Source organism: Euprymna scolopes, chromosome 8, assembly GCF_053919585.1.
Source record: "Euprymna scolopes isolate OS-2025 chromosome 8, ASM5391958v1, whole genome shotgun sequence".
NCBI lineage: Eukaryota > Metazoa > Mollusca > Cephalopoda > Sepiida > Sepiolidae > Euprymna > Euprymna scolopes.
In genome coordinates, this window is record NC_136489.1 from 124,488,156 (window position 1) to 124,513,513 (window position 25,358).

General features: G+C 31.5%; 2 protein-coding genes across 2 annotated transcripts in view; one reads left to right on the forward strand and one right to left on the reverse strand.

Annotated features, from left to right (window-relative positions):
• Positions 1-25,358, forward strand: part of LOC145283752 (ubiquitin thioesterase zranb1-B-like) — a 578,310-nt gene that overhangs the window by 179,298 nt on the left and 373,654 nt on the right. Inside the window, exon 2 of the mRNA XM_080132814.1 lies at positions 495-678. The gene's annotated coding sequence lies outside the window, so the exon portion shown is untranslated. The remainder of the gene's footprint in view (positions 1-494; positions 679-25,358) is intronic.
• LOC145283754 (protein D2-like) overlaps positions 1-25,358 on the reverse strand; it is a 197,704-nt gene that overhangs the window by 81,454 nt on the left and 90,892 nt on the right. The gene's annotated exons all lie outside the window — the stretch shown is intronic.

Sequence of the window (25,358 nt, forward strand, 5' to 3'; positions counted from 1 at the left end):
ATACTCCCATAAAATTTCCTCCTTTGGATTAGTGCCATTTCCAAGACTAAACGAAGGCCATATACGTTTAATAAGCACTACTTAAAACAAGTAGTGGGAGATAAATGCACACCAGCTGAACTAGCCATTCATGCACAATCAGCAGGAGCCTGACACTGGCTGAGTTTATTTTAACTGGAATATTCTCAACTCACTTTATTGTCATATGAACTTTTTAAATCCTCTGTAACTTCTGATGTTTCTGAATAACGTCTATATAATTTAATTTCTATGAAGTGCGTAGTTAAATTATTCAATGTAAGCTCAATCCTCCACAAAGGTTCGACCCACTCCATCCTGGCAGAGAGGGGAGTCAGAGGTATTACATATGGACAGTAGTCAGACAACTGTTTATATAACAGTTGCGTTGCATTTACAGTGATTGGAATCGTTTTGTAAAAGATGTTAACATGATTTAAGAAAATAAAGTCAGTTAATATTTTTTTGTTTTCAAGGTCATCGCTTATCAATGCCAAAAGTGAGATGGGAACGAATGCCAGCCGAAAGATGAGGAACACTATGGGAGTACTAACATTGATCAATGTTATGAATTGCGTTTGATTATTTTGGAGAGGACATTGGATTTAAAGACAACCAAGTTGTAATCAACAGGGAAGCAGTCGCACAGCAATATGTTTCGTAAGTAGGAAGTCCTTGTTTTATTTTGGGGGAGGGGAATGAGCCAAATTCATTTGTTTGTTATTCATTTATATATTAGTGTACACCGACCATAAAAAATAGCAAAAAAAATATCATGTGTGGCCAGTGTTCATAGGAATATATATAATTATAAAACTCAAATCAGCATGCTTAGGCGTTTAAACCGTCAATCCGGTTTGTGACTTCCGGTTTCCAAAAATTTGTTTGCTTACCTATTTCATGGCCGCCCTATCTTAAGTCCGATATTAAAAGACGCTGCTGCTATTCAAAGCATACAAAAGGTCAACAATGTTTTCTTTTTGTTTTCTTTACAAATAAATGTAATTTAACACCGTTGAGTTAAAAAAAAAACTGATTTAAATATAAATATACAATATATAACTATGATCATATTTATAACCATATTTACTGTTTTTAGTAGCGCTCCTGTGGATTCTGACGATTTAATTTTCAGACCTTACTTAAAAATATTTTCATTTCAAAGAGAGGGGCGGTAGAAACTTGGTTTTAGTAGTGCCTCCTTAATTTTAATTAGTGCTTGCAGTAGTGCAATCGAGGCTTCCTGAGTTTTATTTTTTTCACTCATCATTTAAAAAAAAATGTTTTCTCAAGACAATAAAAGACAATATAATCTCAAAATCACTTTTTATTTTGAACATTTTTGATCTTACACTTTAAGGACCAACGGGTAGACTAATATCTTATAAAATCGTAAAATTTCGTCAGTAATTAGAATTCTCGTAATAAATTCTTTTTTTTTTTTTAATTTTTTGATGACCCAAATAAAAAAAGAAAAAATTAACCACTGATTTTCTATTTAGAGTGAAGGATTTCTTTTTGAGTTCATTCCCAGAGGTGTGGGTTGTCTGATTTGCTATTTGTTTTTTCGTTTCCCCTCACCACAAAATATTTTCGTCTGGGGGCTAGCACGTTTTTTACTTGCTAATTTTCCTGATGGCAGGATAAATTCATATATATATATATATATATATATATATATATATATATATATATATATATATATATATATATATATAAAGCTGAATGTCTGTGTGTGTGTGTGTGTGTGTGTGTGTGTGTGTGTGTGTGGTCACGAATAGGCTCCTATATGGTTGACTATTTTAAAAAACTGATTACATATAATGATAGAAGATGTATCGAGACACAGGAATGGGTATGTTTGATCTGGCAGAACGGTGGTTCATTAAAATTGTGGAGTCTGCGTTCGTGCCTGGTTCACAAAATAAGGAAATAAAAAATTTAAAAATTAAAAAAAAACGTTTACAAGTGCTTTTGATATGGATATACATAATACTTTGATAAGTATGCTTCAACTTAAATAGGGATGGTATAATAAAATTGTGAGGTCTGCGTTCGCGCCTGGCCTCCATAGAATGGAAATTGGCACAAACTTTAATAAAGACTTTTCATATCTATCTGCGTAAGTATACTTTGATAATTATGTTTCAGTTTGAAGAAATATGGTATAATAAAATTATGGGGTGTTCGTTCACGCCTGACCTCCATAGAATGGAAATATGTCAGAAAGTTTAACAAGGTTTTTAATATAGATCCACAGAATATTGTGATAAGTGTTTCAGTGTGAACAGGTATGGTATAATAAATTATGGGGTTTATCTATTTTATTTTTACTTTCATCATATTTTGCTTTGGTTTTGATACCCCCAAATTCGAAGCTATCTGATTACAACCCTTCCTTTTCATAACCTATCATACTTTCATAAATCAGAGTCCATTTTCTGTAGGCTGTTTTTGAACCAAGCCAACGACGGGTACTTTTGCTAGTATATTCATACTTATGGCATATATATATATATATATACATGTATATATATATATATATATATATATATATATATATATATATATATATATATATATATATATTAGTGATGTGGCGATTCCAATATTTTTCCTGATTCCGATACAATTATTGATTCCATACTAAATTACCGATTCTGATAACCCTGATCCCCGAGTGGCTTCTGGGCCTTGATAAGTGGTGACCTCCATGTAAAAAAATATGATACAATTACCGATTCCAATTCTTTATAAATCTCTAAATATAAAGTGGGTTTTTTTTTCCAATTACCAATTACGTTGTGAAAATTTTGATATCACCGATCTTTTTGAAAATTTTAACATTACATATTAGGTATTAATTAATAAATATTCACAAATCTCAGTTTCTTTAGAACATTCTAAAGGACTTTTAGGGGAACATAATATGAGCAGAACCTCTCATTTAACAAGTCAAATATTTCAGATTTGCATTAAATTTGATTCATAGTCATTAGACACAAATTGAGGAAGATTCATTGAAATTTAGTATCTTCTTAAGACCCCTTAAACTTAAGTGTTAAATTTCAGACATTTTCTAGATTCAAAATCACGCAATGGATTTACATCAACATTGAAATAAGGATTCTAGATAAAGGGTTTAATAGCATTATGTCTTGATTTTAATCTTTGTAATAGGACATAAAGTGATACAAACTGTGTTCATTCCTAGAGATTTACCCGTCCTGGGAGGGGTATTCTTTTTGTCTGATTTTATAAAAATACTAGCAGGCTACCCGGCGTTGCCCAGTCATAAGATACACTTAAATATGATATTTTAATTCATGCAGATTACGTGTTTATTATTATAGAGACAATTCTCTATCGATTATTATATTGAACTTAATATATAGTAGTGAGATCAAAACTAATATATATATATATATATATGACTTAGGTACCATCAGCTAGAATCGAAACCAAAACATAAAACTCTCTACCCTCATTCCTTAGCCTTTAAGCCACGTCCATACGCATATACTCACACACACACACACACACACACACACTAGCGGGGTGGGGGCGCCCGGGTTTGCTTAGATCATAAATATGATATTTTAATTTGCCCAGATTTCGTACATATGATTATAGAGTCGTGATTTCAAAAGTAAAAAGTATTTGGGTACCATCGGCTAGAATCGAAATCGAAACTGAAACTGCAACTTTCAAAGCTGGTGACGTTACCACTGTACCAATGTGACACATATATAAACCGGTTAAAAATAAATTAAGATGAATGTACAAAATATTTTTTTTCAATTTTGGCCCATTTTAACTGGCTAACGACCCATCAAACAACGGTCTAAAAAAAAAAAAATCCAATCATTTGAGGACCCGAGCGCCACTCTGCGCTTTTTAGTTTCAGAGGAGATAGAGTTTGGAAATATGAAGACAGACAGACAGGCATATAGCCGTTTATATATCAGATTATACATGTTGAAACTAAAAAAATACTTCAGCAATTAATAATAATGGCACTTCGCGCAGTATTATTTAAATGTTTAATAAAATGTACCCATAACAATATATATATATATATATATATATATATATATATATATATATATATATATATATATATATATATATATATATATAACCTGTCATTCTTTTTTTAAAAGATGAAATTGCCCGATCATTGAAGACAAGATGTAAGCAAGCAAGCAATGTTCACAAGTTTTATAATTATATAGATACAAATAAATACACATCGGCCTTTATCATAGAGTTGAGGATACTCTCTAGATTTGTAATAAATAAATAATATGGCAATAAATATAACCGCTTTTTTTGCTGGTCTGCAAATAAGCAAACCCTGTTTTACTTATTCTGTCGTTTTATTAGTATTTTGCGTCAGAGGGCGACAAAAAAGCAGCAACTAACACAGGTGAGGAATAGGAAGTGTTACGTAAACAACATAAATATTTAATCAGAGAATTAATCAGGTAATTGGCGCCTCGCCATTTTGTGGTTAGTAAATAATGAAGTCAAGTGTCGTTTTCAAAATGGTGGAAGGAAAAGAGTTTCGAGGAAAATGAGTTGTGTTTAATGGCGAAAGAATAATTGGACAGAAACATTGCACGACCATTATCCTCTTTCTATGTATAAAACTCAATGTCTGCGTGTATGTGTATACGAGAGTGGTCCAATAAATAATGTCCCTGACCTACTTACCATAGCAATAGGGCCACGAAATGTGGCATAGTTATTTGTCTTTCTTTGTGCAGGAATCATCCCGTTACACATTTCTCACATCGTTTAATGCAGTTTTGAAGACCGTTTTTGTAGAACACCCAAGGTTGGTCCTCCAACCATGACGGGACTTTGTAAATCATAACTGCATCATCTGAGAATCGCTTTCTTTTCAAAAACAACTTTGTGGCACAAAAGAGGTGAAAGTCAGAGGGTGCAAGGTCAGAAGAGCAAGGGTGATGGGGAAGGTTTTTATAGCCACTTCTGGTCTGGTGATATATGCATTGTAGACTGGACCATTGTCTTGCGAGAGGATAATACCGTTGCTGATCTTGCTCCATTTCTTGATTTTGATAGCTTCTCTTAATTTCCTCAAAAGTGAAGCATAATAGACTCGTGTAATTGTGGTTCATTTTTACCATGGAAATCTGTAATCACTACTCCGTCCCGATTCCAACAGACTGTGATCTTGCCAATGGAAAGCTACGCCCTTGTCGTCTTAGGTAGTGAGTCCGAATGCTTCAACTGCATTAACTGGGTTTTGGTCTCTGGGTCATAGTTATTAGTCTTTCTCTAGAAAAAAAAATCACCCGAAGTTACACAATTCTCTCAGCATTTAAAGAAGTCCATTTTTGAAGAACACGTCGGGTTGATCCTTGAACGACTATGTGAAAATCAAGCCTGCATCACCTAGGAAACGTTTTCCTTTCAAAAACAAATCATGGCTGGAAGAGGTAAAGGGTCAGGAAAGTAAGAGGGATTAAGTAGGATTTCATAGCCACACACCTGTGTTTCTGCTCTGGCGACTTGTACATTGTGGACGAGTGTGTTGTCTTGCAAAAGGAGGATACCTTTGTCGATCTTGCCTCATCTCTTTTCTCTACCCTGCAACCTCTCTCCCACAGAAGAGACGTTGCGAGCCTATCCTTGTTTTATCGTTATTTCCATGGCAGGTGCTCGTCTGAACTCCAATCTCTGGTCCCCCCTCGCCAATCTTTCACGAAAAACACCCGTCTAGCTGAATCCACTGTGAAAAATTTCCCCCACTCTGTATCTGTGCCTAAATCAAAACGCGGATTCCATGAACAAAGCTTCTTTCTTAGAACTGCACGCCTGTGGAACTCTGTTCTGTCTGCCTGCTTCCCTCCGGACTACAACTTGGATGTCTTCATGTCCAATGTTAACAAATTCCTTATGAACCACCCCTTAATTAAACACTTCATCAAATCTCCACACTAACGTAATGTACTTGCAATAACCCTTATCCCTGAGTGGCTTCCGGGCCTTGATAAGTGGTGATCACTGTGTAAAAAAAAAAAAAAAAAAAAATCTCTTGATTTTGATAGCTCCTCTTGATTTCCCTAAAAGTAAAGCATAATAGGCTCATATAATTGTGATACCCTGTCGTCATTACTACATCCTAATTCCAGAAGACTGTTAGCATGACCTTACCAGTAGAGAGCTTTACCCTTGCCTTCTTTGGAGGTGGTGAGTCTAACTGCTTCCACTGCATTGACTGAGGTTTGGTCTTTGGGTTCTAGTGATAGACTCAGGTTTCATCTTGTGTAATCTGTTTTTTTTTATTTTTTTTAACTTTAACTCATTTTCTTGGAGTATCTCCAAATTCATCCTCAAGCACTCGACACGTTCTTGCTTCTGGAAAGGTGTCAGCAACCTGGGAATCCATTTCGCAAACACCTTATGCATGTGCGTGAATGGTAGTTACCAGTGACCCTGTACTAATCTACCACTGACCCTGTACTTAACTTGACTGACAGATACAAAAGTGGGGTAACCAAGTCTAAGATTTCTACAGATTTCCAGGCATGTTTGAATTCAAGATGCTAGCGTTTTACAAGGTTATATGATAAGGCATCTTTACCATATGTTTCTTTCATTTCATTAAACGTCTCCTGTGATGTTCCATCTTTCAAATATAAAAAACCGGATCACTGTGTGACACTCAACAGGCTTCATTCAACAACTTACTCCATTCAAACACTTGCAAATCAGAAACCACGATTATTTCAGTGCTTTAATTTGCCACATAACCCATAGAGATATAAATTATTGCACATGCAAAATTGCAGCTAGATCAGTCAACTGGAAGTGGGTCAGAGGCATTATTTATAGAATGCCCCCTGTATGTGAGCTTTTTGAGTTCCCTATAGAAAGAAAAGTTAGAGAATCTACATAAAATTTAAAAGTGTATTCTGAGGTAAAAAAACAAACAAACAAAAAAACAAAAAAAAAGCAATGAAAGCGTTCTCAAATCTCTAAATGCTCCCCTAAAAGGTGTTATAGGGCATTTTAAATTATATGTATAAATTTTTCTGGGGGAAGTAATGGACGTTATCCCGAATCTCTAAATGCCTTCCTAACTTAAGAGAGTAATGAGGACTACACCTTCTTTAAAACTTCAAATATATCTGTTGCGGTAGGCTTGCACATTCGTCGCCGTAAATTAATGAATTGAAATTCATCTGAGAAATGAAAATATGTACCGAGTTTATATATATATATATATATATATATATATATATATATATATATATATATATATATATATATACAACTGTAGACTTTATTTAAACAAGAAAGAATATTTATATTTTTTAAAAAAATTTTTGCAGACAATAATTTTCGGTGAAAAATGCATAAGACATGTGTGCATGCGTACATACGTGTTGTTGATCTTTGCCGATCAAGTGTGGACTGAAATTAAATATTTTGTTTAAAGTTGCTACAGAGGTAATGCATGGTTGTAGAGTTTGTTTCTTCATGGTTTGCAATATTTGGACTTACCTCGATAAAATTGGAATGTACACGAAAGTTCATTGCATTACAGTAAGACACACTTGGAGCGCATGGCGCACATGTCCTAGTCACATGCTACTCGAGAAAAAGAAGGAAAGAAAAAGAAAACGAGAAAGAGAGAGAAAATTGATATCGCCATCCATCGGCTGAAACATGCAATAGTGCCGATAATCGTACGTGTCTTGAAATTGAAAGTGTTGTGTATTATGTCCGTGTGTTCGCTATGCGCGAGACTCAGACTGTTGTATCTCCACATATCCTATTTTGGGGAAACGCATATCATATGCATAAAATTCTCCAGGAAAGACAATGGGAAGTGGTCTCAAATCTTTATGTTACTCTCTATATGCCGGATATCTACTTGCTCCCCCCTCCCCATCTATCAGTGGTTCATTGGGGCAGAAACCCCTTAAAACTTAAAATACGTGTATCCGATTTTAATACATGTAAAGCCATATACATAAAACACTAATGTAGAGAGTTTTCTAACGTTTCAACTTCTTCCGGTTATATTAGAAGGCAAAAGCGAGGAGGGGGGGGGCAATAAAATGAAAAAGAAAGTAATATGGTGTTATTATGTGCATCATGGACAAGTATCTAGTCGTGATCCACAGTCAATCCCCGGGTTTTCCTGCTAGTAAATAAAAAAAATAAAACCACCTTTTCAAATGTTGTATGGAGGAATAAGAAGACTCTATGAAATCTATATATATCTATAAAAGTGAACGTGTCTGTGTGTCTGTCTGTCTGTGTACATTTCCCTACACAATAACTCTGTCAATTTTTAGTCTATAGACTCGAAATTTGAAATACCGGGTACTGAGATTTGGGAAAATCGATGTGACGTGTGTCAGCCAGAAATTTGGCTGTTAAGGGGTCAAATTTCAACGATTTGACCTTTAAGAACTCTACCAAACTCCTCCGACAATTTTGGGTCTAGACACTTGAAATTTTAGATATAGGTTCCTTGAACCTGGATCCGAAACTATAAATTTTAAGGGGTCATAATAGGGGTCAAAGTTTTAAAAAATTAACCATTTTTTTTGTTTTTTTTTGCTTTTTTTGCACAGCATACACCTCCAAACACCCGAGCAACGCCGGGCACCCCTGCTAGTAATCTGATATTTGTGTGCGCGTGGATGTCATTGCATCATTTTATATAGGCAGCCATATTTGTATACTGTGTAATGCAAACAAATATAGGAGTTTAAAACTGTCAGTCAATGTTTATATAAAAACATCGTAGATATCAGTTATGACCACTGATCCCGTAGTTCAGTGAATAGAATTACCGACTATCAACTAGATGGTTGTGCATTGGATTCCGGCTTAGGATGGGTACTAGTCTAGCTGCACTGAAGAGCCATGATAATGAGAAACAGTCTGTGGATGGTTTGGTTTGGTTTGGTTTGGTTGTTTTTGTTTTACGGCATATCAACCCTTTTCAGGTTATTTAATGCCGAATCCAAAGATTTTGAAGAAAATTTTTGTTAATAGAATATATTTGTTGTTTTAAAGTCGATTTCTATTTAACCCATAGTTGGGATCCTAACAGGTACTACCACTCCGGGTCAGAGTGGCCCAGGGAGCAATGGCAATTAAAGGGTGGCTCCACACTCCCCAAAGCCCGCAAGCTGGGGCCTGACCACTGGATATAGTATATGGTCATATCCAGGACCCACAGTCTGTGGATGACATATATATATATATATATATATATATATATATATATATATATATATATATATATATGTCATCCACTGTCATCTAGTGTCTGTAGGCATTTAATAATTATTATAGTAAATAATTATGCCAGCCCCTTTAAGAAACTTGTTTCTTATTGTTGAGCACTTTCAGTTGAATTAAAGTCGGTCAATTTAGCTCCTACGCACAGATCATCAAATAATTAGATCACTCTGACAGACGTAAAAAAGCATTTAAAAAATAAATGTTTAAATTCAACAGCATTTCTCGTGGTTAACGGTAGCCGATTGGATTAGGTCCTTGCTAATGAAGCCAGGGATGGCTCCTGTCTCCGGGTTCGAATCTATCAACTGGTGTTAATCGTGACACCCTGCACTGATGATTCCCGAAAGGATGAAACACTAGTGTTTGTAGGTATTTAATAATTATTACAGTAAATAATTATGTCAGCCCCTTAAAAAAAACTCGTTTCTTATTGTTAAGCACTTTCAGTTGAATTGAATTAAAGTTGGTCCATTTAGCTCTTATATGCAGATCATCATATAATGATTAGATCACTCAGACAGACGTAAAAAAAGCATTTAAAAAATAAATGTTTAAATTCAACAGCATTTCTCGTGGTTAACGGTAGCTGAATGAAGCCAGGGATGGCTTCTGTCGCCGGGTTTGATTCTATTGACTTGTGTTAATCGTGACACCGTGCACTAACGCTTTCCGAAAGGATGAAACACAAAAAGTCTATATTCCAAATTTCAAGATGGTGTCCATCTTATCGTTTATTTCTTTCAGCATGTTAAAATTTTCAATTCTTGACAGCACCTGTTTCGTAACGCAGAATCATTCATGTAATTATTGTGTCAATTTTTTAATTTATTCCGCCCTGGCTCATCAGAAGAATAGGACTCATCAACTTTAAAAAAAAATCAAAATCAAAAGGACTATGGTATGATTACAAAATCAGAAAAAAATCGAAGGATTAGTTTCAATTGTGTTTTGTTTCAGATACGCCATCTTTGAATTCAATTCATAAATTGAAGGATTGGTATGAATAAAAGGTGAAATATAATTGAATAAGCATGTTTTTCCCATAAAATATAAAGTTCGCTGCACAAACCCGTCTTGTGCAGCGAACTTTAGCACAAATTCTTTTACAATCTTGAGTCGTGCTCACTCATTATTCCACTTAAAGATCTTGGAGACTGTTCACGTTCGGTGGGAAGGCCTTCCCTCTGCAAGCAGAAGGAATGCCTCTTAAGTTTGAGTCTCTAGGATCTTCAAGCAATATAACGTTGTATTTCAATTGCTTTCCCTAATTCCCCCTAAACATAACGTAACGCAACGTTATTTTTAGCTGTACATAATTTCGATTCCTATTCGTGTCTTTTTTTTTTTTTTTCCACTCAGATCCCTCGATACAGCTTTGATAAAGCGAGGGCGAAACCGGTCAGCTGACTCCCCCATTTTCTGTTTCCTCTTTTTATTCTCTTCATCCCGTTAACTTTATTTTAATCGTTGACTTTATTTTAACATTCTAATCATGAATTTTCGTCTTCCCTTCATGATTGCTTTACAGAGTCTCACAAAAAGATGTATACATACTCCTAAACTTTCTGCATTTCAACAGCGTTTTAATGTTTCCAGTAGCATTTTAGAATGAACTTTTTTCTTCAAGGTTATCTTGGCTGCAATCATTAAGATCGATGAGTTTAATCTGCAAAGAAAAAAAAAAACAAACATCTGGTTTAAAATTATTTAAAGTGTGTATACATTTTTTGGGACTCTCTCTCTCTCTCTCTCTCTCTCTCTCTCTCTCTCTCTCTCTATATATATATATATATATATATATATATATATATATATATATATATATATATATATATAGATAGATAGATAGATAGATATATAGATATATAGATATAGATATCAATGCTTCTGTTCAGTCTAAAGAGACAATGGACACCACTGTAAGGGTAGCTGCAGGTGTAATTGTGAGACAAGGGTTGCGCAATCTCCAACCACACCTCTCCTGAATGGGCATTGCTTGGGTCCAGTGGCAAGGAGAGACTTAAAACTGACTGGAAACAATGCCGAGATAAGAGGAAAGCACATACAGCACGTGGAATTTCCAAATAGTCATCCATTTTAGTGCTTACCAGGCTCAATGTTATATATATATATATATATATATATATATATATATATATATATATATATATACAATATATATTTTGTATATATATATATATATATATATATATATATATATATATATATATATACAATATATATTTTGTATATATATATATATATATATATATATATATATATATACAAAATATATATACAAAATTTATTCTTCAACAAAGTGTAAAATTATGCATATGAGCATGCAGAAAGATATCGGCAGCAGCGAGGTATAGCTGGGTTGCTGGGAGATTAGCAGCAGCAGCAGCGGTAGCCAAAAAACGTGCATATGCAAATTAGAAAGTGTGCCCGAGAAGAAGGAAAAAAAGGAGAAAAAAATGCAGCACGTGCTCGGGGAGAAACAAAGGCGAGAAATGGCTGATTAATGCCAGCGTGAGGAAGAGAAACAAAGTCGACGTCGAAGAGAATGAACGTGTAAAACAATGGCGAGAAATGGCTGGCTGGGGTCGGCGTGCGGTGGGACAAAGGAGAAACGCCGGCCAGGCTAAAATAGACATGTAACAGCGAGAGACTTTTTTTCTTCTTCTTTTTTTTTTTTTTTTTGAAGTGATGCCAAAAATAACGGTAATAAAAAAAATCTTTTGTTCAAAGAGAAAAAAATGCCGACTCGGATATTTTATTTATTTGTTTTATTTAATTGTCGATTTATGTTTAGCGCATAAATTGAAACTGCAGCATATGAAGCGAATCATAGTTGCATAAAGATGATGAAATATTTTTCTAAGACTACAACAATAAATAGGTGAAAGCATATTTAGACAAAGTCCAGATAAACTCAGAAGACATGATGGGATAAGTTAGAATCCATAGAAAAAGCTTCAAGTTGTAAATCCGAGTATATTAAAAATCAAATTATAAATCAGGGTATGTTAAAAATCACATTGTAAATCCGGGTATGTTAAAAATCACATTGTAAATCCGAGTATGTTAAAAATCACATTGTAAATCCGGGTATGTTAAAAATCAAATTGTAAATCCGGGTATGTTAAAAATCAAATTGTAAATCCGGGTATATTAAAAATCACATTGTAAATCCGGGTATGTTAAAAATCAAATTATAAATCCGGGTATGTTAAAAATCACATGGTAAATCCGGGTATGTTAAAAATCAAATTATAAATCCGGGTATGTTAAAAATCACATGGTAAATCCGGGTATGTTAAAAATCAAATTATAAATCCGGGTATGTTAAAAATCACATGGTAAATCCGGGTATGTTAAAAATCAAATTATAAATCCGGGTATGTTAAAAATCACATTGTAAATCCGGGTATATTAAAAATCAAATTATAAATCCGGGTATGTTAAAAATCACATTGTAAATCCGGGTATGTTAAAAATCAAATTATAAATCCGGGTATGTTAAAAATCACATTGTAAATCCGGGTATGTTAAAAATCACATGGTAAATCCGGGTATGTTAAAAATCACATTGTAAATCCGGGTATATTAAAAATCAAATTATAAATCCGGGTATGTTAAAAATCACATTGAAAATCCGGGTATGTTAAAAATCAAATTATAAATCCGGGTATGTTAAAAATCACATTGTAAATCCGGGTATGTTAAAAATCACATGGTAAATCCGGGTATGTTAAAAATCACATTGTAAATCCGGGTATATTAAAAATCAAATTATAAATCAGGATATGTTAAAAATCAAATGTTAAATCCGGGTATGTTAAAAATCAAATTGTAAATCCGGGTATGTTAAAAACACATTGAAAATCCTGATATATGAAAAATCAAATTATAAATCCGGGTATGTTAAAAATCACATGGTAAATCCGGGTATGTTAAAAATCAAATTATAAATCCGGGTATGTTAAAAATCAAATTGTAAATCCGGGTATGTTAAAAATCAAATTATAAATCCGGGTATGTTAAAAATCACATTGTAAATCCGGGTATGTTAAAAATCAAATTATAAATCCGGGTATGTTAAAAATCAAATTATAAATCCGGGTATGTTAAAAATCACATGGTAAATCCGGGTATGTTAAAAATCACATTGTAAATCCGGGTATATTAAAAATCAAATTATAAATCAGGATATGTTAAAAATCAAATGTTAAATCGGGGTATGTTAAAAATCAAATTGTAAATCCGGGTATGTTAAAAACACATTGAAAATCCTGGTATATGAAAAATCAAATTATAAATCCGGGTATGTTAAAAATCAAATTGTAAATCCGGGTATGTTAAAAATCAAATTGTAAATCCGTGTAGTTAGAAAGATAACATCCGAGTTGTAATATGGTATTCCATGTGTTGATTAGGTGGCTTTTCTGGAAACAAGTTTTTCAGTCAAAAAATATATACATGGCCAAAATGAATGACTCAAGGCAGCAAGCTTCCGAGGCCAGAATAAAATAAAATAAAAGTTAGTAATATCCTATTAATATTAGTATTCATATTTATATTCGTTTGGAGTTTGCAGACTTACTCATTTAATAAACTTAACTATAACCTTTTTGATTCATATATATATATATATATATATATATATATATATATATATATATATATATATATATATACACACGCTCTATAGCAGACACAAGGGGAAAACGAATGAACACATATCCAGGGCAATGCCGGATGGCAATGTTCAATGCTGTCAAGACTAAGCTCATTTCCTTTAATAATTATACAAACCCTTCTCAACCACCAATAGCTATGACTAAAGATACATTACCTGAAAGTACTTCATTCAAACTCCTCGCCTTAACGTTCACAGGGAACATGACTTGGAAGAAATACATCCAGAGCATTGCCAAGGTTGCTGCAAAAAAGGTGGGCTCTCTCTACCATGCTAGAAAGTTACTTACACCTGAAAGTATCCTGTACCTCTACAAGACCACCATTCGCCCATGTATGGAGTACTGTTGTCACATTTGGGCTGATGCATCTGCTACTAGTCTCCTACTCCTGGGCAGGGTTCAAAAGAGAGTCGCCAACCTGATAGGTTTTGAACTGTCATCTAAGCTTCAATCTCTGTTGCACTTAAAAAAAAATCATTGAAAATTTTATATCTATATCATTAATTGCTAGATGAAAGATAATGTTTTTAAATTGCAATAAAATGTACATTACATAAAATAAATCCAAGGTAATTTTTTTATTCAATTTAAATTAAATTTTTATACCTCACTTTGTAAAATTTATAAAAGTGCACTTTGAAGATAAATAAATTTCAAATTGAATATAGTAAAAACATTTTGTTTAACAATTTTTTATGCCTTGGATGAAATGCTTTTCTACCTTGTATCTTATTTTTTTAAGATTATATTTTAAAACTCTCCTCTCTATTTCAGTTTGTATTTCTCCTCACAGCACAACTCATTTTTGCAACCCCTTTTTCTATTATTACAGGTTGGAATATTCTCTCTGTTTCAGTTTGTATTTCTCCTCACACCACAACTCATTTTTTACAACACCCTCTTTGTAATACAGGTCTGAATAATGAAAAAATCTGAATATTTTTTTAACAAAAACTTAAAAATAACTTTTAGATTAAATTTTTAAAAACTTCTTTCAGAATAGAAAATCTTTAAAATTTAATAAGGAACATATTTCATATAGGTTTCATTAACAAATATTCAGTACATAACGATAAAAATAGAAATTAACATTTCAAAAGGAATGTATAACTGGTTACGGTTAATAGTAGTCCTCGCCAGTGAAAGTCTTTGTTATTGTTATTCTATTATTATCTAAAACATTTTGTATCCTGCTCTTTCACGCGAGGACTAATATGTATGTATATATAGAAGTAATCATGGACAGAACGTATTATGAAACAAAAATTACAGAATTACTGGATGACAAACACTACTATAAACCCATTAGTACCAACATAGATAACACCACCATCTCAAAAATCACAAAACTTTGTACAACACACAACAAAATATTAAAAAAGAAAGAAAAGGACTTCCTCACAAATTTCATTACAAAGACCAACAACTTCTACGGACTGCCTAAAATACACAAATCTGGCACAATAAAACTTGCCATCGATACACAAAACTCAGAATATATTAGCGCTCCAAACCCCAGTGACCTTACATTTAGACCCATTGTAGCAGGACCAGCCTGTCCGACAAGCAGACTTAGCAACTTAATAGACATCTTATTACAACCTTTCACAGATCAAGTTAAGAGCTACATAAGGGACGACATCCATTTTCTTAATACCTTACCACATACAGTAGAAAACGGGACACTATTAGTTACATTTGACGTTAGCAGTTTATATAGTAATATACCCCATGAATTAGGAAAAGAAGCAATACTATTTTGGATCAACAGACACGCACAAACACTACATCCCAGATTCACAAAGCAATTCATTATCGATAGTATAGACATAATTCTAAATAATAATTCCTTCGAATTCAACAATACCAACTACATCCAAACACTAGGTACAGCAATGGGAACGAAAATGGCACCGACTTACGCAACCCTTACATTAGCCTACCTAGAAGAAACCTTATATAAAAAAATAGAACAAAAATTTGGCCACAGCACTAAAATTCTGTTTGTAGAATCATGGAAAAGGTACTTAGATGACTGCTTCATCCTATGGAAACCCACATGGGGGGACATCACAGACTTACACACCATACTCCAGAACCTACACCCAAAAATTAAATTCACCATAGAACAAAGCTCTACAGAATTACCTTTCCTAGACATACTGATAAAGATTAAAGACAATAACATTATCACAGACATTTACCGCAAACCTACAGACACCCAACAATACCTACACTTTAAAAGTCACCACCCTAAAAGCTGCATAAAATCAATTCCCTACACCCTAGCACGTAGAATCTGCACCATAATCACGGACAATAACCTTCGAAAAATCCGACTCAAGGAACTACGAATAAATTTAAGAAAAAGAAAATACCCATCACAACTTATAGACAAAGGGATCCAACTTGCGACAAATATACCAGTAGAAGATTTGAGAACCCCTAAAGAACGAAACAAAGAACAAATCCTAACATACGTCTCCACACACAACACAAACAACCCAGAGCTTTTCACAGAGATAACGAAAAATCTCGTCCTACTTAACCAAAACAGCAAACTAAACAATTTCCTTAAAACAACAAAAATAATAAAAAGCAAACGCCAACCCAAAAACCTAAAACGCATTCTTACCTCATCCAAACTCAATCAAGACGCAACAAAAGGAGTCACAAAATGCAACAAACAACGATGTGGAGTCTGCAACATAATATTAGAGGGAAACACATACACATTTACGAACCCCATACAAACATTCAAAATTAAAAAAAACTAGATTGCACCTCAAAAAACGTAATCTATGTAATAAAATGTCCAGCATGCGATAAATCCTACATAGGCGCTACAAAAAACCTTAGTAATAGAGTAGCCCTACACCGATCCAACATCAAAATCGCGGAAAATAGACACCTACATGTATCACAACATATACACACATGCAGTGGAGGCAGATTCGAGATAATGCCCATCTTCCAAACTGACAACTACTTCTACTTGCTAACTCAAAAAAAAAAAAAAGAAAAAAATTTCATAGCAAAGTTTAACCCCGCCTTAAACATCTCTCCATAATTATACACATAAATAGGCAAAACACAAAATACACTTACACGCATGCATGCTTGGGTAGGTGTGCACCCTCACACACGAAACAACAAAAAAGCACAATAAGGCACACGCACACTTTCGCGGGTGCGCGCGCCCATACCCAGTACAGTACCATTTCTCTTAACTAAACAAACAACTAGAAATTAAACGTATGTATGTGTATGTGCGCGCGTGTGTGCGTGTGTATATGTGTGTGTGCGTGGGTGTGCACATATGATTGTGTATGCGTGTGTGTATAATTATATATCATCTGTTATCTATTCTACATCTTGTTTGTATGTATACGTGCACTTATGTTTGGGTGACCGAATCCATGTATGCATATGTGCATGGATTGGAAAGGAAACTTCAACCAATATATACATAAGGTGGAATGTATGAATATGTATGTGTGTGCGTGATTGTGAGTGCATGTGCCCATATATATATATGGGTGGATGAGTGTATACACATCCGTATGTATGTGTGTGTATGTATATATATATACATATGTATGCACATGTATGAGTGGGTAAATGTGTTCGTGTGGATATGGATATACGCGTATGTGTGAGCCCCTGCATATGTCTGTGTGTGTGCATGTGTGTGTGTATGTGTGTGTGCCTACATAGTATGTGGATGTTTGTGAGTGTATGTGCACATACATATATGTGTGTACATATATGTGTGTATGTGCGTGTATGTGTGTGTATATATATCTTCTACCTATTCTCCATCTTACTTGTGTGTGTGTGGGTGCGTGTACGTATGTCTGAATGATTAAGCGCATATATACATGCGTGTTTTGGTTGGAAAAAAAAAAAAAAAAAAGTATATATATATATATATATATATATATATATATAAAATAAAAAATAAAAAAATAAAAATAATTGTTAGCGGTGGATGTATGCGAGTACGTGTGTGGGTGTGTAGGTGGGTATGTATATGTGTATATATGTATGCTCCTACATATATTTCTATGTATGTACGTGTGTGTATGTGTGTGTGCCTGCGCACGTGTGCGTGTGCATGTGTACATGTACATGAATGTATATGTATGCGTATGTGATTGTGTGTGAGTGTATGCTATACATGGGGAAAGAAAGTCTTTAAAAAGAACCCTAAAAAAGCCATAAAAACCTTCACCATATGGACTAAAAAACACTCTTTGAAACTAACTTTGACCGGTCACTGTGAACACTTACAGTTGGAGACAGAATGTCTGAACACTGAACACGCGCATCGCATCACTATGAAAAACATATTTAATATCAGCGGAGGCATATCTACAAACTCCCATTTTAAAGAAAAACTTTTTACGAAAATATCTGAAGAGAGCACACCCTAAGCTCGAAACGCGTTATAAAAATATTTTAAAATAAAAATATGATGAAAACCTTTAAAAAAAAAACCCACAATTGTTGATGGCTACACTCTTTTAAATATATATATATATATATATATATATATATATATATTTATATATATATATGTGTGTGTGTGTGTGTGTGTGTGTGTGTGTGTGTGTGTGTGTGTGTGTATAGATATATATATATAGGTATCTATATATATATGTATTTACAAGTGTATAAATATATATATATATATATATATATATATATATATATATATATATATGTATGTTATACAAGTGTATAAATATATATAAATATATGCATTTATATATGCATGTATATGCAAGTATATATACATGTGTGTATTTATATATATGTATATACAAGTATATATATATACATATATATATATATATATATATAATAATTCCACAGCAAAACAACGCCGCAGCTCACAAGAGCCATGACAGTCAACGAACTGAAAGTCCAAGACGAGTTTCGCCCTGTCATGGCTCTTGTTGACTGTCGTTGACTGTCATGGCTCTTGTGAGCTGCGGCGTTGTTAGGCTGTGGAATTTATTATACAATCTCTCACATTCTGAAAATCATATATATATATATATATATATGTATATTTATATATGTATGTATAGTCAAATATATATGTATGTATTTATATGTGTATGTATATGCAAGTATATATGTATGTATTTATATATGTATATATTAGTATATATATATATGTATTTATATATGTATGTATATACAAGTATATATATATGTATTTATATATGTATGTATATACAAGTATATATATATATGTATTTATATATGTATGTATATACAAGTATATATATATGTGTGTATTTATATATATATGTATATACAAGTATATATATACATACATATATATATGTATTTATATATGTATGTATATACAAGTGTATATATATGTATTTATATATTATGTATATACAAGTGTATATACATGTATTTATATATGTATGTATATAAAATTGTATGTACATGTATTTATACATTTATGTATATACAAGTGTATATACATGTATTTATATATATATGTATATACAAGTGTATATATATGTATTTATATATGTATATACAAATATATATATATGTATTTATATATGTATGTATATACAAGTAAATATATATATGTATTTATATATGTATGTATATATTAGTATATATATATATATGTATTTATATATGTATGTATATACGAGTATATATAGATGTATTTACATATGTATGTATATATTAGTATATATATATGTATTTATATATGTATGTATATACGAGTATATATAGATGTATTTATATATGTATGTATATACAAGTGTATATACATGTATTTATATATGTATGCATATACAATTGTATATACATGTATTTATATATTTATGTATATATAAGTGTATATATATGTATTTATATATGTATGTATATACAAGTATATGCATATGCATTTATATATGTATATACAAGTATATATATATGTGTATGTATATATGTATGTATATATGTATGTATATACAAGTATATATATATATGTATGTATTTATATATGCATGTATATACAAGTATATATATATATGTATGTATTTATATATGTATGTATGTATATACATACATATATATGTATGTGCTTATATAGGTATGTATATACAAGTATATATATATATATATATGTATGTATTTATATATGTATGTATGAAATAAAATGGAGGTGGAAGGACCTGGATACTCAACGTTTCGCCCGATTTATGCGGGCTTCTTCAAGAGGGATGGCATAAATCGGGCGAAACGTTGAGTATCCAGGTCCTTCCACCTCCATTTTATTTCATATCGTCGGATTTAATCCAGCTCAACAATCATATGTATGTATATACAAGTATATATATGTATTTATATATGAATGTATATACAAATATATATGCATGTATATATAAGTATATATGTATATATATACAATATGTATATGTATTTATATATGTATGTATATACAAGTATATATGTATATATATATACAATATATGTATGTATATGCAAGTATATATATATGTGTGTGTGTATGTGTGTGTATATATATATATATATATATATATATATATATATATATTAGGTTAGTGCAAAACTATTGGCATCTTTATCAGATATATATACGCTAAAAAATTACATTTGTTATCACCAACCTAATATATATGTGTGTGTGTGGGGGGATATCGAAATCAAAATTGGAAAATTTTTTGTCTTTTTTCCGATGCCAAAAATGATTCCTTTAGTTATGTTTTATTTGATTTTATTGGAAACCTCTGGTAGTAATAATAAAATAATAAATATTTATTGATTTTAAACTTCCAGTAATGCTAAAATCTATAGATACCCCCCCCCCCCAATGTATTTTTATTTTTGAGAAAACATATTCACATTTAACATGCGTTCTTAGCGTAATTGCTTGAAAAAATACTAACAACTTTATGATTAAATATTTAGAGATTCATAAAGAATTGGAATCGGTAAATGTATTGGAATCAGGAATTTAATATGAAATCAGTAATTGTATTGGAATCGCAAAAATATTGGAACCGTCCCATCCGTCATTGGATACTTTACTTTTCACTAGACTATCCATTCGTGTGAAATCACCTTTTTCTTCACCATATTCCTTCTGCTTCACTTTTTGTTATCAAGTAAGATCTTTGACTTACTTGCAGTTTCATCAAATACTTTTGTATGCAAAATCCGATCCCGCATTTTGCTAATTCCTACCCTCTGATGAGAAGGAAAGTATTTCTACGAAACTCCACGGATTAAGGACTATCCACTTATTAAATGTTTCCTTTTCAGATTAAATATGTTTTTAACTCTTTTTCGAAGTACTTTTTAACATGTTTTATTAACTATTTGCTCTTATACACACACACACACACACACACACACACATATAATATATATATATATATATATATATATATATATATATATATATATATATATATATATATATATATACCCTTTTCCATAAAACTTATCTAAAAAAAAATAAATGCAGAACGAATCTATTTCAAATATTTAGGGAAATTACGAAACCAAAACTATTTAAATTTTTTCCTTTTGCTGTTTTTTTTTCTTAACTCTTTCTTTTAAAAAACATTCTAGTTTTATCTCTCTTATTTATATTTTTGTAATTTCTTTTATTCAGGCGTTATTTTATATGTATATTTATATTCATGCGAACACTAGCAAAGGATAATTTTTTTTTTTTTTTGTCACTTTTTACACAGGGTGTAAACTCGTTATGACATAACCGATCCAAAGCTATTCAGTCTAATGTTATATTCAAACTCTTTCAAAATATCTATACCAAGGGAAGTAACCCATTTAACCTTTTTAACCTTTTTCTGTGCTGTAATACTTGCCTGTTGATGAAATAAGTTAGTAGAAGTCAGTAGTTAAGTATATAGATTATATATCGGATTCTAAATGCTGCTTTTTATTACACGTAGATCTTTCTATACTTCCATCTTTTGCTTTATCTGTCCACCGAGAGATGTAGATACATTAAAGATAGGTAGATCTATACATGTATGCATACCTAGACATGAGAAAATTTAGAAAGATGATCATGCCTTCCGTAGCTCAATAGATAGATCGATAAACATGCATATATTCACACACCCTTATCGATCTATACATAACATTAGATAGGTTTGAAATAAGTTAAGAAGATAAAGCATAAAGTTACATAGAAACTTTATTACAATAACAAGTAATTAAGAGTTACATAAACTCATTCTATTATTTGCTTCCTATTAATCGGGTAGAGCTTCTTTTTTTTTTTAAATTTAGATAGAGTTACCTAACCATTGAAAATTTACTTTTAAGCTAAATTTTGTTTTATATATATATATATATATATATATATATATATATATATATATATATATATATATATATATATATATATATATATATATATATATATATATATATATATATATTAAGGGGATTAGAACAACAATCTAAAGATCAGAGTTTATTTTAATGCATTAATAAATGCATTAATACAATTAAAAGAAAATAGTGCACGTTGTAATGTAGATATATAATAAGCTCGATAGGCATAGATATCCTAGAGCTATTTTAATATTGAGTAAAATGATTGATAATTTATAATTAAAAATTAAAAATCGGTTTCACAAGGAAGAACAAACAAAACCAATAAATGTTATACTACAAATAAATTTTAAACTGCATTTAACATCCCAATGAATGCATTGACGATGATACTTACGAGCTTTAAAAGGCGAACCATTAAAAGATACATCTGCCTTGCTTTAAAAAATGCTAGTTTTACTTTTTTGTGTCTTTAATTAAAGATGTCCTCTCTTAACCTTACTTTTCCACCCGCTTTTATTTTATTTTATTTTATTATATTTTATTTTACTTTGTTTATCAACATGAAAATAAGTAACTGTTTTTCTTTATATTTTAAATACTTTCCAGATAGATCTGCCTTACTTAAAAAATGCTAGTTTTATTTTTGGTGTCTTTAAACCCCCACCCACTCTTTTTGCTGGTGAGGAGACTTTGTTTTATAAAATCAGATGATAAAATTATTGCCCAAGACTTATTGTCTGTCTCAATAAAAACATCGTTTCCGAAACGATCGTACAATTTATTGATTTTGTTTGTTCTTCCTTGTGAAACCGATTTTTAATTTTTAATTATAAATTATCAATCATTTTACTCAATATATATACATATATATATATATATATATATATATATATATATATATATATATATACATACATATATATATATATACATATATATATATACGAGCAAACAGTTAATAAAACATGTTGAAAAACACTTTGAAATGAGTTAAAAACATATTTAATCTGAAAAGGAAACACTAGATAAGTGGATAGTCCTTAATTCGCGGAGTTTCAAAGAAATACTTTCCTTCTCATCAGAGAGTAGGAATTAGCAAAGTGCGGGATCGAATTTTGCATGCAAAAGTATTTGATGAAACAACAAGTAAGTCAAAGATCTTACTTGAAAACAAAAAAAGAGAAGCAGAGGGAATATGGTGAAGAAAAAGGTGATTACACATGAATGGATAGTCTGGTAGAAGATAAATAATCCAGTGACGGTAAGATCCAAATGTATAACTTCAAGAAAGTTAATTGAATTTCCATTTGCACAAGTAAAATCCAAGGAAATCCCGTAATTGGAAGAAGAATAATCCAAAGGCAGAAATCCATGGAATAATTCACAAAAATGTGTACAAGGAAAAAAGGAAAACATTCCATTAATATTAATAAAAGAAAAATAAGATATGCTTTTCACTCTACTTCCAAGACATAAATATAAATAAGAAAGATCAAGGAAGAAAATAGTGATCTTTGACTTATTTGTTGTTTCATCAAATACTTTTGCATGCAAAATCCGATCCCGCATTTTGCTAATTCCTACCCTCTGATGAGAAAGAAAGTATTTCTTCGAAACTCTGCGGATTAAGGACTATCCACTTATCTAGTGTTTCCTTTTCAGATTAAATATGTTTTTAACTCATTTCAAAGTGTTTTTTAACATGTTTTATTAACTGTTTGCTCGTATTATAAGCTCTATCTCCTATTTTGTTTTATCGAGCTTTTACATCTGGCTGGGATAACTTTATAAATATTACTTCATTAATATCTATAATATACTTTAATTTTACCATCTTGGATCATTTTGGTCAATTTAATTGTAATTTTTATTTTATATATATATATATATATATATATATATATATATATATATATATATATATATAATTATTTTTTTTTTTTTACTATAATAATTATTATTATTATTATTATTATTATTATTATTATTATTATTAGCATGGGTACCTGGCGATGCCCGGGTCGACACGAAGTTCCGTTTGGAACAAACCTGCTATACTAAAGATATTAATCATTTTCATCGTGGGCAATGTCGATATCCCCACAACAATTTCAAAAATAAAAGAACAGATAAAACATGTAAAAGTAAGCGCCCAATGAAAGAAGTACGTGATACTCTCTCCACCAGATATTTCGGCAGAATGGATACAAAGAGAAGAAGCTATTCTCCGGATATCGAGCACTTTTTGTTGCTTATGTACTGGACCCTATCTCCGCCAAAAAAATAAATGAATCAAAACAACTTTTGTTTCAATAAAAATAGCAACGAGTGACGGAGTGACCGGAAAAAAAAAAGTAGCCGTATAGGCAAACTCCAACCTGAAACTCGAATAAAGGGAAAAGCTAATTTGCCCACTATAGAAATAATAACGTTTATAAACATTAGGCACCTCCAAACCGTTTTGTAGAACGGCATCATTATACACATTAAGTAGTAACGTCATCATTTCGTGTGTTCACTAAAGTTTGGGTCAATTTCTATGGAAGATCATTCATCTAGAAATTTATGAATAAATAAAATGTACAATAAAAATGGATAAATGACAATAAAAGACTTACCGTTTGTTAAAAAAAAAGATTTTTAATAAAGAACTACACAGACGATAAATTTTAACCTGTTCTGTTGATACATGTATCTAAGGATAATGTCGCTACAGACCTCTGTTCCTTTTTAGAAAAAAAAGTGCAAATTTTGATTATCAACTCTGTCATTTTAAATAATTAAATCCAAACAATTTTTTTAGTCGATTTTGCTTTTGTGATTTTTATTATCTCAAGAGTCATATATTCTATTATATGAATATATTTTTTTATTATTATTGGAAACGTGTTGTATAAAAAATCTTTGTTTAAACTTCATATCATGTAATATTTGAATTTAATATCATTTAAAGCTTTTTAAAATAATTAT